General features: G+C 41.0%; 1 protein-coding gene across 1 annotated transcript in view; it reads left to right on the forward strand.

The window, feature by feature from the left end:
• The first annotated feature begins 3,737 nt into the window (after window positions 1–3,737).
• Window positions 3,738–14,414, forward strand: part of MFSD6 (major facilitator superfamily domain containing 6) — a 91,198-nt gene continuing 80,521 nt past the window's right edge. Inside the window, 1 exon segment of the mRNA XM_036745556.1 lies at window positions 3,738–3,877. The gene's annotated coding sequence lies outside the window, so the exon portion shown is untranslated.

The raw sequence follows: 14,414 nt of genomic DNA on the forward strand, positions 1-14,414 counted from the left end.
AGACGATATGGACCAGAATCACACAAGACAGTCAATGAAACAATTGATAAGTGTTTATTAACCACCTATCATATGCAGGGGCAAAAGATTAAAAATAAAACCAAACAGTGCTAACATTCTTTTGGGAAGAACAACATGTACACATTTACATATAAAAGTTAAACAAAGTAAGTATGAAGCCAATTGGGGGTGGGCAGCACAGTAGCACATGGAGCCTAAAGACAGAATGTTCTGTATAGGGAACAGCATATATGCCAGTGTAGAGTGTGGGGAGGGAATTAACAATAAACACTTAGCACTCTCAGGCTTGCAAAGCATCTTACAAATTTGATCCTCACAACACACCATGAGAAGGAGGTGCTATTATTATCCCCATTTTATGGAAGAGGAAGCTAGTATATTAAATGACTTGGTCAAGATCACATAGATGGTAAGTAATGTGTTGGAGGCATTTGAACTCCGATTTTCTGGGTTCCAGGTCCACTGTTCCACCTAGATGCCTTCAAATATCAAATAAGGGAGTGTGTGTGTGTGTGTGTGTGTGTGTGTGTGTGTGTTTCCTGGCATCAATAGAGAACCACTGGTACATTTTGAGCAGGAAAGTGACTTAGTCAGACTTGTGTTTTAGGACTACATTAGGCAGCTATATGGAGGATGGATAAGATGCCATGAATTGGTTGTCATACATATGGGGAAGGTATGCACATAGATGAGATTTTTGTTGTTTAGTCATTTTCAGCTGTGTCCAACTCTTTGTGATCTCATTTGGGGTTTTCTTGGTGAAGATAAGATACAAGAGAGGTTGTCATTCCCTTCTCTAGATTATTTTACAGATGAGGAAACTGAGGCAAACAGAGTTAAGTGACTTGCCTAGGGTCACACAGCAAGTATCTATGGGCAGATTTGAACTCAGGAAGATAGTCCTCCTGACTCCAGGTCTGGCACTCCCTCTACTATGCTACCTAGCTGCCCCATAGATAAGATTACAAAGTAAGAAAAAGGTTCTTAGAAATGGATATAATTAAAAGTAGAATAACTCCCTAGAGAGGAAGTGGGTTCTCTCTCAATGAGGATCTTGTTTAGTTTATTGTTGAAAGGATTATTTGTTCACTTAGGAATTGGACCTCTAAGGATACTCACAACTCTGAGATCTTGACTTCAAACCTGTCTCACAAGATGACACAGCCTTTCTTCTTACCTAGGCTGTCCTTTACCTGTTCAAATGATCCCATTTCAGCTCATCTCCTCCAACAGATTGCCCTCTGTCACCCTGCACTATCACTTATTTTCTATCTTTCCCTACTACCTGTAAACATGCCCATGTTTCCTCCATCATGAAAAAAAACTACCTTCACTTGATTCTGCCACTCCCCATATATGTGTGTACGTATATATGTGTGGGTATATACATACATATGTACACACACACACACACACACACACACATATATATATATATAAAACCTGCCCTTTGTATCTACTCAAAAAGGCTATCACAAGTACTCCCACTTTCTCTTTTTTCACTCTCTTCTTAACCCTTTCAATCTAGCTTTCTACCTTCTTGTTCCACCTAAATTGCTCTCTCCAACATTACCAATGATCACTTAATTACCAAATTCAATGGCCTTTTCTCAATCTTCATTCTCCTTGACCTCAGTGGCAGCCTTTGATGCCTCTGATCACCCTTCATCCTTAATACTCTCTTCTTTTTTTGGTTTTTCAGGACACCACTCTCTCCTGATTCTCACCTTACCTATGGGACTGTCTCCTCTGTCTCCTCTGCTGGATCCTCCTACAGATCCACCCTCTAATCCTAGGTGTCCTTAAGGGTTCTGTTTTGTATCCTCTTCTCTTTTTCTCAGCACTAATTCACTTGGTGATCTCATCAACTCCCACAGATTAAATTATCATCTGTATGCTGATGATTCTCAAGTCTATCTCTCCTTCCCCAAGCTCTCTGCTGACCTCCAATCTCCCATCTCTAACTGCCTTTCAGACATTTCTAACTGAATGTTCAGCAGACATCTTAAACAAACAGGTCGAAAACAGAACTAATAATATTTTCCTGTAAACCCTCCTCACCCTTTCCCTATTACAGCAGAGGGCAATACCATCCTCCTAGTTTCTTAGGCTACACACCTAGGAGTTTTCCTTGACTCCTCATTATCTCCCTCATCCCCATATCCAATCTGTTGTCAAAGCCTGTCAATTTCACATTTAAAACATCTCTCCAACAAGCTTCCTTTTCTCCTCTCTCACTGACGCCATTCCAGAGGCCCTTATCACCTCTGCAGTGGACTATTGCTACAGCCTGCTGGTAGGTCTTCCTGCCTCAAGTTGCTCCCCATTCCAATCATCCTTCATTCAGCCACTAAAGTGATTTTCCTATAGCAAAGGTCTGACCATGTCATCTCCTACTCAATAAACTCCAGTGGCTCCCTATTTACCTCTAGGGTCAAATACAAAATGCTCTGCTTGGCATCCTAGTCCTCTCCTACTTTTCCAATCTTCTTTCATCTTACTCTTCAGTCCAGTAACACAGGAATCCTGGCTATTCCACAAATAAGAAATCCTCGTCCCAAACATCTCTCTAGGCATTCTATCTAGCTGTCCCCTAACCCTGGAATACTCTCCCTCCTCAACTTTGCCTACTGAGTTCCCTAGTTTCTGTTAAGTCCCAACTGCCCTCCTTCGGTTATTTCCTATTTATCTAACTTACCTTGTACATATCTGTTTGCATGTTGTCTTCCCCATTAGATTGTAAGCTCCTTGAGGGCAGGGACTAGGGTAAGGATAATGAGGTCAGTTTTGGAAAGGAGTCTACAGTGGAACATGTATGGGTTTAAAATGTCTACTGGACATCTGGTTCGGGAGCTCTGAAAGCCAGTTGCAGACGAAAGATTGGAGGTCAACAGAGATCTCTTTTGCCTTTCTGTATCCCCAGCTCTCAGCACAGTGCTGGGCACATAATAAGTGTTTAATAAATGTTTACTGATTGATGATTGACTTGGAGTCAGAAGACCTGTTACTCATAGCTCTGCTACTTAAAGAAAGCTGTGTAACCTTGGATAAGGCACTTTCCACGTCTAGGCCTCAGTTTCTTCATTTGTAAAACGAGGGAGTTGTAAGGTTGTATGAAGCGTAAGACACCTTCCTTCTCGATCCCCCCTACCACCACCCCTTTCCCTTCTCCAAATGCAGTCCACACCATTTCCATCCACCCACGGCCACTCTGGCCTGCCAGGTCCTCCCAGAGGGAAGGCAGGGGCAGCTCCTTCATTAGGGACGCTCAGCGCTGGGCCATGCGCGGAAGATGGAAAATAACCCCGCCCGTGCCCTGGCCGCCTCCCCGGGAGCCTGACAGAGCGCAAGGGTTCCCGAGGGGCTAGTGCGAAGAAGGGCGGGCGGCAGCATCCGCCCCAGCCGCGCAGCAGCAGCAGCAGCCGCGGGAGGCGGAGCGTTGCACCTGGCGCCGGGTCCTCCTCGCTGAGCTCTGAAACGGGTCCAGCCGGTAGCGTGCGGCTGCCTGCCCGCTCGGGGAGGAGAAGGAGGAGGAAGAGGAGGAGGAGAAAGGGGGAGGTCGCGGCCGGGGTTGGGTGAGCTCACCGCTCGCTCGCTCGCTGCCTCCACCGTCTCTCGGAGCGCCCACCCCCGCCTGCCAGCATCCCTACCTCCCGCTTCCACCTCCCCCCTCCCCCTGGAAGAGACGGCAGAGAGGCCGGGACCCAGAAATGGTGCTAGCTGCCCCGACGGCCCCCGCCGCTCCTCCGCCCCTCCCGGCTTCCTGCAGCGGCTCCGCACCTGCCGACAGCGGCCGCCGCCCTGGGGAAGGAGCTCCGAGCGCCTCCCGGAGCTAAGAGCCGCCGTCTCCAGCCAGGTGAGTTAGCCCAGAATCCAGGGCGGCAGCCCGTCAGTCCAGGGCGACGGATGGGAGCGCTCGCTGGAGCTGCGCGTCGGTGCTCTAGATTGCCATCCCCGGGCCATCCTCTAGCCCCCAACTACGCCCGTCTGCCCAGCGGTACGAGCCGAGGGCGTCCAAGGTGCCAAACACTCCCCCTCACCACCTCCCTCCCCGAACGAGTCGGCCGGCTCCCGACCGGTTCCGAGAGGAGTGGGGGTGGGTCGGGGAGGAGGTGGGGGGTAGAGACTGTGCCGGTATCCTTGGGGGAGGAGGGATGGTTTGCCGGGGGCCCTCTAGGGAGGTTAGTTAATTCTCATGCATCTCGTGTGCGTGTCTACGTCTCCGTCACCCTCGTCGTCGCTGTCTCTGTTGCTTGCTCTCTTCTCCCCTTCCCCCATTCCGTGGTTGTTTGGAGGTGGGTTTGTTGTTTGTTTTTGTGTGCCTTGGCAAGGCTGCCAACCCTACCCAGAGAGGCGCAGGGCAGGACTTCCGCAAACGTAACCTGAGCTTTGAGAAAACAAAGGGGCTGCGGAGTCAGTCTACTGTTGTTTCTCCTGCTGTTTAGGCGGCTGCTGTTTCTGGGGAGGAGAGAGACGAATGTCCTTAGCCTCCTCTTTTCAGAAGGTCCCACCCTCACTCCTGATAACAAATATCCGGCAGGAGATTTAGGTACAGACATCCTCCGTAGGAGACATACAGGAGGAACCTCTTTCCATCTTCCCACCAGACAGGCACAATGACTAAGATATGCCCACTTTCATTGTAGGAGGGAGAAATTGACATCTCATTTTTCATGCACGCAAAGAATTATTCCCGACATTCTCCAAGAGGAACTTTCCATATTCAGTGCAGGCAGCAGACTCGAAAACCTAGGCCAGCCTGACTATACAAAACAGTGCTCGGAGGTAGATGGAAAGCCGTTGTAGTATCTGTGCAGTAAGAAGCAACCGAAATTAATTTATTAATCTTATTAATTAATCTTAATTAATCCATACGTATTAAATTATTGCTCTGTGCTGGGGAACAAAGAAAAAAATGTTACAGCTTGTGCCCTGAAGGAGCTTACTTTCTAAAAAGGTAGAGGAGGATAAGGGAGATAACATATACTCAAATATGTACAGTCATCTAGGTACCGAACAAATACAAAATAAATTCCAAAGTAGTTTGGGGAAGAAGTCGAGGTCTCCATGTAGAATGTGGAATTTGGGCAGAGACTTGAAGGGATTCTACAAGTTGGAAGGAAGGGAGTATATTTCACGAATTGGGATCAGTCAAAGATACTGAGATGGATTGTACTTTGTGAAGAGTAGCAAGAAGGTCTGGTTAAGTGAACCATAGAGTATAGAAAATGGAATAATGTATAGCAACAAGGTAGGGGGGGTGGTGTCTAAGCTCAACAGATTCATTTGGCGTAACTTCTCCCACCAGATCTACTCTCTGGAACAAAAATGAACAATTTACCCTTACATTCAGAACACTGAAGAATTCTTTATTTGCTTTTACTACCTTCCTGACATCCTACTGGTTTTTTCTAGGTTATCATAGAAAATTATCAAGCATCTTCTTCATATAAATACCATTTATGATGGGTGATAGGCAGAACAATTTGGGTAGGTGTGGTCGTTCTCTTTAATCTGTTGCAGTAGAAATGAATATTGGACCTGGAATAATTGAAAGGCCGGGGTTCTCTTCTTGTATTTCTGATGGTAATTAGCCATGTGCCCTTAGGCAAGTCATTTAACTACCTCAGACCTCACTTTCCTCAAATTGAAGGGGATTCATTAAAGGAGATTCATAAAATTAAAGAGTTAGAATGGGCCATCTGGAGCATATATAATCATTTGACCATTTTAAAGATGAATTTGAGGCCTAGAGAGATGTACCGTGACTTGCCCTTGGCAGACCAGGTAGTAACTTATAGGGTAGACATTGGAACCCAGGTCTTTTGTTGACAAATCCAGGGTTCTCTATGATGCCTCTGACAAGATGACCTCAGAGAAGCCTTTAAGATCCAGCTTTGTAGGATTCTGCTGTGAAAATCTGACAGCAGTGATGCAAATGAACATAAAGAGGATATACATACAATTGTATAATAAAGTGACTAGCCAGATACAGGATAAATATTTACATGACAAGGTTGTCTATTCTTATAATACATTTATATGCTTTACGTAGGGCATCCTTGACATTTATGAGCTTAGGATGCTGGTCGCTAGTTGAGATCAAGGACATTTTAAGTCAGCAAATGACATGTGTTTATCAGTAGGTATTAAAAGAACGTATGGAAGAGGAGGAGCATCACTAATGAATGAGATGTAGGAAGCTTTAGGAGAATGAGAGGGGGAAAGTTCATATTCCTATGATGTAGTTAGACCATTGAATATATTTTCAACTATTATTTCTTTTCAAATAGTTCCTATGTGTAAGCTGAAGTATTTACACACAAACACAAAGACAAGAAGGTGAATTCAAAGACAAACACCAACAAGACATCGGCTTATTTATTAAGAGGTTGATCATCTAGTTTCTTTACTGTTCAGGAACTTCCATTCTCCCTTCCTCTACTTTAAAGTCTCCCTCTGTTTCCTGTCTCTTTCTACTAATAGACTTTAACTTCAATGTGCATGTGCTAATTAATGTTATCTATGTGTTGGCTTCACTTTTCATACCTCCTTCGTATTTGTCTGTTTGGTCCCACTGCTTGTTCAAGTACAGTAAAACCTGGAGGGAGCCTATGCTTCCGTGCATAGTTTGGTTTTTACATACCCTTTATATCTGTTTGTAAGTTACATCAGAGGCAGCATGATCTAATGACTTAAGGGCTGACCATGGAGTTCGGAAGCCCTGTGTTCAGTTTCTGCTCTCATTCCTTCTAGCAGAATGTCCAGGAGCAAATCACTTAACCTCTTATTCACCCTCAGGTAACCCTTAGACTATAAGTTACCAAGGAGTTGTTGATCTGTATCAGTGGAAGGAATTTCTGTAGTGGGAGTTCCCTGCACGGATGAAATTACATACATTCAAGGCAGATTACAGTTCTTGTTACTAAATGTATACTCTATATAACATACTTATGCATTTATGTACAGTAAAATTTCCAATTACATGGCATACTGAAACTGCTAGAGGGCTGATCCAAGTTTTGCTTTTTTTCCTCTTTTTCTGGTGGAAGTACCAAGATACAATGAAGTTGCTAGCAACATTTATTCAGAGACTAAAAAGTGCAAAAGCGTATAAACTTAATAATAAGTTTAGTTCGTTGTATGTGTGTATACATAGGCAGTTTGATCTATTTCTATGAATTCACTTTATATTAAACAGTATTTTTCACTTATCTCTTTCCCTGATAATCATGAATATTCAAGGATTTATGGTGCTTAAGCAATCCGGAATATCATTAGGGTGGAAAATAGTAAATCTAGGTGTGGTAGAAACCAAAGAGAGTAGAAGAATAGGTTCTAGGAATTGCAGATATTAAGAAAAAAAAAGATTTGACATTCTTAGGAGGCGTGTGACATAATGAGTAGAATGTTGGATGAGAAGTTAGTAATTTTTGAGTTCAAATCCTTCTCAGGCATTGTGCAGCCCTGGGCAAGTCACTTAGTCACTCAGTTTCCTTATCAGTAAAAGGAGGACAATAATATTTAAACTTCCTATCCATCAGAGTTTTTGAGAGGACCAAATGAGATACTGTATGTAAAGCTCTTTTGCAAATTTTAAAAGTGCTGTGTAAATGTCAGCTACTGTTCTTAGACAGCTGGTTTTTACCTTTTCTGGTAGTTACTTGTAGCTTATGTTTTAGCAGACTGACTCCCGTTTTCACTCAAGATGCTTTTGTGGTGTTTGATAGATAGATGTCAGTGCAGTATATATCAGCACAGAAAGAATTCTTTTGATGTCACTTGATGGTTTTTGTCCTCTGTAGTAGTCTTTAAAAAAAGGGTGAAGCTATTCCCAGTAAAGGTACCATGTTGCTTAAAAAATTGGAGCAATGTTTTTTACTTCAGTTGCTAGTTTGTGTTAGTGATGTAACGGGGAAACAGCAAACTGTGATGCTTACTTGGTGCATGTTATCCACAAGGCCACAGTTATATACTTTATTATGTAAAATATATTAAGAGAAGACACTCTTAAAAGACAAATCATAAAAAAAATTATGCAGAAGTGGCCTGCAAAAAAAAAGACAAATCATACTATTTCCATTTGGCCTTGAGGTGAATGAGCTTTTGCAGAAATTGGGGGAGGGGGAGAGGTAAGGGAAAAGAACCCCGTGTGTGTGTGTGTGTGTGTGTATGTATGTGTGTTGTGTGCATGTGTATGCACATATTATATACACACACACATATAGACTTCTTTTAAGAATTATAAAAATTCAGCTGTGGCGAAACATTTTGAAAGTGATATTATTGTCACATTAAGGGAGAGATGTTCAGAAAACTTTAATCTGCTATCCAGTCTGTCATTCATGTAAAGGTTCTAATTGTATTTCAGGTTATGAAAGTAGGATTCAGGAAGCCCTGTTGCTAGGTAACTGCCCAATAAGCTCAGAGAAATCAACACAGAGTTCTATTTTTGGCCAATTGAGTCATAGAAAACTTAAGATTCTCCTGGAAAAATTAATTTGCCATTACCCATAGCATACATAGTGTTTGGATTATGCGTTAAAGTATTTTCAATCCAGCAGGACTAAAGAGGAGAAGATGCTCTTCATGGGCCAGGAGGCAGGAAGAAGAGAAACTAAATGAAAATAATTCAGAGCTGAATCTAGGGAAGGGAGAAAAGGGAATAAGCATTTATAAAGCACCTACTATGTGTCAGGCACTATATGCTAAATGCTTCTTTACAAATATTGCCTCATTTGATCCTCATACCCACCCTGGAAGGTAGGTGTATTAGTATTCCCATTTTTACAGTTGAAGAAACTGAGGCAGACAGAGACTAAGTGGCTTGCCTAGGACTACTAGTAAGCTATTAGGTGTCTGAGGCTGTATTTGAACTCAGGTCTACCTGACTCCAGGCCCAGTACTCTATACACTGCCCTACTAAGATGACTACTGTATTGAAGGGCACTTTTGAGGAGAGTTGTTAGAATCTGACACCAAAGGATGGTGGATTTAGACCCTAGACAGAGAAAGCGTTGTGTTTCCTTAGTGACTCAAAGAAGTATGATGGGTCTGAGAATATAAGAATAGGGAAATCTATGAGGTAGAACTGAAAAAATTTATAAAAATGAAATTCGCATTTTAAACAAGCAAAAAAAATGAAACCAGTCTTGAAATGACATGCCTGTGTTTAGTTTGAGACCCTCTTTGTAGAAGCTCTTACAGATCTGTTCAGCAACAAAAATGAAAGTCTCTGACCTCAAAGAGCATATATTCTACAAAATAGCTCTGTGTCCTGTCCCAGGTCTGTGATATTGGGAATAGCTCTGTTCTTGGTTTCAATTTCCCCCTGTATAAAAATGGTCTTCAAAATCCCTTCCAACTCTAAAGTCTATGATCTCTTCTACTTTAGAGGATGTTGTAGGGGAGGAAAGAACTTTATAAGAGAAGTGAAATCAGAAGCCATGATCCTGAAGTCAAGGGAAGAGGAAGTATTCTGAAAGAGGAGCTGGTCATCACTATCAAAAGCTGAAACTTTGGAAGAATTAGGAGTGGGAAAACACCACTGAATTTTACAATTAAGAGGTCTTGAAATCAATAAACATTTGTTAAGCAACTACTAATTGCCAGGCACTGTTATAAGCACTGGGGATACAAAAAGAGGCAAAAGACAGTCCCTGCCCTCAAGGAGATTGTACTTTAATAGAAGAGAGCATGCAAATAAATATATAAAAAGCAAGCTTTGTACAGGATGAATAGTAAATAATTAACATAGGAAAGGCGTTAAAATTAAGAAAGGCTGGGAAAGGCTTCCTATAGAAGGTGGGATTTTAGTTGGGACTTGAAGTCAGGAAGGTCAGTAGTCGACAAGGAAGAGGGAGAGTATCCCAGGCTTGAAAGGTAGCCAAAGAGAAAGGTCATAGCTGAGATGGAGTATCTTGATTGAGGAAGATCCCGGAAGCCAGTATCACTGGATCAAAGAGCATGAATTGAAGGAGTAAGGTAGGAGAAGATTGGAAAGGTTGGAGGGGGCTAGGTTGTGAATGGCTTTGACTGCCAAACAGAGGATTTTGTATTTGACTTTGTAGGCAATTGGGAATCATTGGAGTTTATTGAGTAAAGGGGTGACATGATTGGACCTTCACCTTAGGAAAATCCCTTTGATACTTGAATGGGGAGGGAGTTGATTGGAGTGGGAAGAGACTTGAGGCAGGTAGCCCCACCAGCAGGCTATTGCAGTAATCCAGATTTAAGGTGTGATAAGGGCTTGCACTAGAGTGGTAGTAGTGTCAGAAGAGAGAAGAGCTCCCAAGAGATGTTGCAGAAGTGAAATTGACAGGCCTTGGGAAAATATTGGATGGGTTGGGGGGTGGGATCAGGGTGAGAGATAATGAGGAATCCAGGATCACTCCTAGGTTCAATTCTGATACAGTGGGAGGATGTTGATGCCTTCTATTATAATAAGGTAGGTAGGAGGTAGGGAGAGTTTAGGGGAAAAGACAATGAGTACTTTTTTAGACATGCTGAGTTTAAGGTGTCTATTGAATATCTGATTCAAGATGTCTGAAAGGCAGTTGGAGATATGAAATTGGAGGTCAGCAGAGAGGCTGAGGCAGGATAGGTGGATGTGATAATCATTAGTATTAAATCTGTGGGAGCTGATGAGATCACAAAGTGATTTAGTATAGAGGGGGAAGAAGTAGAAAAAAATATGGAACACTTTATCAATTTGCATGTCATCTAGTAGTTCAGAGTAACCTTGAACAGGAAAGTGTCAGTTGAATGGCTGGTTCAGAAGCCAGGTAGCAAGTGACTGAGTAGTGAGTAGGTGCTGAGGAAGTGGAGGCTTAAAAGTACACAATTATTTCTAGGATTTTGGCAATGAAAGGGAGAAGAGATATAGAATAGCTTTGAAGAATGGCAGGATCAAATAAAGGTTTTTTAAGATGAGGTAGACCTGACCATTTTCCTAGGATAGATGAGTAGAGTTGGAGGAAGAGGGAAAAGCCTATCAGAGATTAAAAAAAAAGAGAGAGAAAGAGAGCATGATCAAAGGGGTAGGCTCCCAGAAGGGTGGAGATGGAGTGTAGAAGACAAATTAGAAGAATTGACTTGGCAAGTAGAAGTAATCCTTCCTCTTCAGAGAATAGAGTTAAGGAGGAGAGATAGGGTATAGATAGATCATGAAAGGGAATTAATAGTGTAGGGGGAAAGGGGAAGCTCATGCTGGGTGGCCTCTATTTTCTCATTAAAGTAGGAGATGAAGCATCTGCTGAGGGTAAGTTGGGGAGTGGTGAGGCTTGTAAACAAGAAGATCCTAAAAGGCTTGGGTCAGCAGCTGAGGGCAGTGGGATAGAATCAAGAAAGGAAAACACTTTGCAGTGCATCCAGCTGCATCCATTTGAGGTTGGATAACGTGAATTTGTAGAGGACCCAGTTGTCTTGATGCTGTGCCTTTCTCTGTTGGTATTCAGCAGCTCGATGATGTGAATCCGGAGGGTGGATGGTTTTGTGTGCCTTGTTGACTGTCCTATTTAACAGGTATTTTCTGTAAAAGTATGTTTGAATAATAAACATGCCAGCATGAAGTTCATCTCCCTTTCTTTTGCATTCCCATTCTCAGTTGCTCTCATTAAAGGCCATATGATTGTGCTTTAAACAGGAAAGAAAGCCCCAACTTTTATAGCATGTATTTTTAAATGATCCTTCCATGATAATAACATTTTTCCACTAGAGGGATATAAATTATGCCTTTAAGTTTTTAACCTGGAGGAACAGCTCTGTTATCAAAGTAGATAGCATGTGGTGCTGCTTTAATAAGTTCATTATCATTCCTGTCTAACTGAATAAAAAATAAATCTAACTTCAGAGTATAATGCATTACACATATAATAAATATACACATTACAGTTTGAGAATATAATGCTTTCAAGGGAATAGTTTGAAGCCAACAAACTAATAGAAACACATTGAAGGTAGCCAGATGTGTCTATAGAAAAAAATAAATTTTAAATGATAGTTTCTGATTTAGTAGCACTCAAAAAGAATTAGATTTAAGAAATCAAATCCTAGACATTTTGGTTAGGATTTACCTTTCTCCCCAACTATTAGTAGTTTCTGAAATTTTGGCCAATTGACATAGTCAACAAGACATTATTGAGTAGCAGTAGGTACTCTACTACCTGCTGGCCCCAGGCCCTCTCCTTCAGTTGGCTGTGGTCTAATACAGGATTGGAGTATGGGGAAAGTCTTTTTAATCCTTCCAAGTCATCTTGTGTTGAAGCTTGAAATGTATTTTCCTCCATGTACAATGTTATAAATAGTGGTAACATTGTTTATGCCATTTCCAACAACTAACTTACCATTTTTAAATGGAAATTACCTATAAATACATGCATTTATTTGAATTTCATTGTTCTGGTTAGTTGTGTGGTATGAGATAAATAGGTTTGGGTTCTGTTTCAATTAAGCATGTGTAATTTCACTTTAAAATATACTGCCTCTTGTATTCTTATTAATTTATCTTAAGCATTTTCATTATCCTGTCCTTAAAAATCTATTCCTCTTGGTTGGAGAAGGTAGAACTCAGAAGACAGAAAGCAAAGCTTCATATTCAAGGTTGCTGTAATAAGAATTTGACCTGTCTTATGTCAGAGGCAGGATGAAACTGTATTCTTTGATTTTTCACAAGCCATACCTTTCTGGCACAAGCTTAATCACAGATACTAACACTGACAAATAAGAATTTAGCTCTATAGTGTGGGTAAAAGATCCTAGTTATAATATTGTCTTTGATATTTATACTGTGTTTATTCAGACACAATAGTGGTTGAAATCAGGTTACTTTTTTTTGTTTCTGTACCCATATCTAAGTTCGAAGGCTTGTCTTTCTTCTCCAAGTCTCTTTCCTACCCCAGACTTTAGTAGAAAGAAAACAATTTCTTCCCCTGTAGTTCCTGTCCCTTTAATAAATTGAAGCAGAACATATATATTATAGGATTTAGGCTCTTAGCATTTTAGATTTATTGTTTTGCCAATATGACTTTTTTGCTATAGATTCTGGATGACTCACAGTACTCTTATAACTATTTAAAATAATTAGCTGTTTCTGCCTAGATCTACTTAATTATCATTCAGGACTGTCAGCTGACTATGCTCTGTCAGGAGATAAGTGGGTTTCATCAGTCTCATAAGTTCACAAACATCCATCAATAAGATGAATATCTGAAAGACGGTTTTGATTAAATCCTTTGATGTACTACCATAAAAGAAAATAGGAGGTCATGTCTGAGTTTAAAACTGTATCAGAGCATTCCCAAAGTTCAGAATCATTAAAAATACCTAGTGTTGCTTGAAAGGACTCATGATGGAAAATGCCATCCACATCCAGGGAAAGAACTATGGAGCCGGAATGCAGAGTGAAGCAGACTATTTTCTTTTTTGTTTTGTTTTGTTTTTCTTTCTCATGGTTTCTCCCATTCGTTATAATTCTTCTATGCAACATGACCAATGTGAAAATGCCTTTAATAGGAATGTATGTGTACAACCCATACCAGATTGCTTGCTGTCTTGGGGAGGGAAGGGGAGAAAATTTAAAATTTATGGAAATGAATGTTGAAAACTAAAAATTAATTAATTAATTTAAAAAAAAAGATTCTTAGTATTGCTGATTTTGATACAATGCTTCAGACTAGCATCACAAATAATCAGGGATGCATAGGCCCACCACTCAAAAGAAATATTTTAGCTTAGTGGAGATTCATCTCCTTTGAAATAACACATTTAATAAAATACAACATGCGTTGTACTATCCATTATCATCATTAACAAATTTTAAAAATTGAAATTATTTTAAATTAATATTCATTTTCTTTCCCTCCCCTTTAAGAAAGAAAAAGAAAACCCCTGTAACAAATATGCACAGTCAAGCAAAATAAATCCCTACATTAGCCATATCCAAAATATTTATCTGTTCTCTGTCTTGAGCCCATTACCTTTCATCAGTGCCCATACTTGACCATTGGTCCTCTGCAATCATGATTGGCCATTGCTTTGATTAAAGTTCTTAAGTTGTTCAAAGTTGTTAATGAACATTTATTAAGAGACTGTCTGCTGTGGTGTACCTCAAAAGATATTCCAGGAATCGCATGGAACTTAGACTTGCAAATACATGAGTATGGTTGATTCTCCTGACCTATGGGTTGTCCGTATAGCTTATGGCAAAAAATTACACAGTTCCACTTGCAAAAAGAAATTTGAGGAACACTTACTACTGTGTGCTCTCTTTGTTAGGGTTTTGAGGTCAGACATCATCCCTGCCCTCAAGGAGCTTATGATCTAGTTTGAGAGACAAGGACACACATGTGAAAACAAAAATGAAAGTGTATAAGATGGCAAACACATGCTAAGGA

The sequence above is a fragment of the Trichosurus vulpecula genome, chromosome 2 (assembly GCF_011100635.1).
Source record: "Trichosurus vulpecula isolate mTriVul1 chromosome 2, mTriVul1.pri, whole genome shotgun sequence".
Lineage (NCBI taxonomy): Eukaryota > Metazoa > Chordata > Mammalia > Diprotodontia > Phalangeridae > Trichosurus > Trichosurus vulpecula.